Source organism: Penaeus monodon, chromosome 30 (assembly GCF_015228065.2).
Source record: "Penaeus monodon isolate SGIC_2016 chromosome 30, NSTDA_Pmon_1, whole genome shotgun sequence".
Taxonomy (NCBI): Eukaryota; Metazoa; Arthropoda; class Malacostraca; order Decapoda; family Penaeidae; genus Penaeus; species Penaeus monodon.
In genome coordinates this window covers 23,388,047-23,388,905 of record NC_051415.1, presented here as the reverse complement: position 1 = coordinate 23,388,905, position 859 = coordinate 23,388,047, and the positions used below count along the sequence as shown (strand labels likewise).

The 859-nt window shown below is 43.3% G+C and overlaps 1 protein-coding gene across 1 annotated transcript in view; it reads left to right on the top strand.

The window, feature by feature from the left end:
- Window positions 1–859, top strand: part of LOC119592647 (serine/arginine repetitive matrix protein 2-like) — a gene marked incomplete in the record, with an annotated part of 68,424 nt that overhangs the window by 16,155 nt on the left and 51,410 nt on the right.

The following is an 859-nucleotide window of genomic DNA, read 5'->3' as shown; positions in this document are numbered from 1 at the left end:
CCCGCAACACGCATACGGTACATATAGTGGAGGTGCGCATTTCGTCATTGAGGAAGTGTGCATTTGAGGGGTATTTTCTTACTCCACGAACCGGTTCTTACGGTCGACGGCCAGAACTAGAGTAGGGGAAAACATTAGTTGGAGCGAGGAGGTAGAATTATGAGAGACTAGAATAAAAAGGTAATGAGGAACGGCCAAGTTGAATAGGAGTACAGAGAAAGGGTGTTACTTCTTGCTTGCTGTGTAGTAATGAGGGCCATCTTGTAATAGTTCTTTAGTCTGTATTTTTGCTTTTTGAACGGTTTGCGTAATGAATATATTGCGGAGGCGTAGCAGTTCTGTACTTTTAACGTATGGGGAGGATATTACTCTAGAGCTTCACAAAGTGGCGGTGCCGCTCTTGTCTGCCTGTAGGCATGCCATCTGTTGCTTGCAGAGATGGTTTGGCAACTTGTCGCGCAGCTGTGTTGTCTAACCTTGGCTTACGGGATCATATTTGTCAAATGCATTCGAATATTTGTTTTTCCTTCAGAGTCCAGTAAAACTCCCATGGAAAAGTCTTAAGACTCCCCCAATATTATTACCATCGGTGTAGTACCCGCATGTAGTCGTACTATCAGCTACCTTTTAAATTCGGCGTGAAGGAAATTCATTTTATAGAGTTTGTGCATAGACCGAAAATGTAGGGGTATTTATCATTCGTGCAGGTCGTTATTATGTTTGGAATCGTTGCCGGATTGTTTCGGATAAATGAAAACAAATTGACACCTTTCATGACAGAGTTGTGCGAGTTTCGGTGAGAGATGGGAGGGTAGCGGAAACGTGAAGGTCAGAGACACGTAGAGAGTATATATAGACA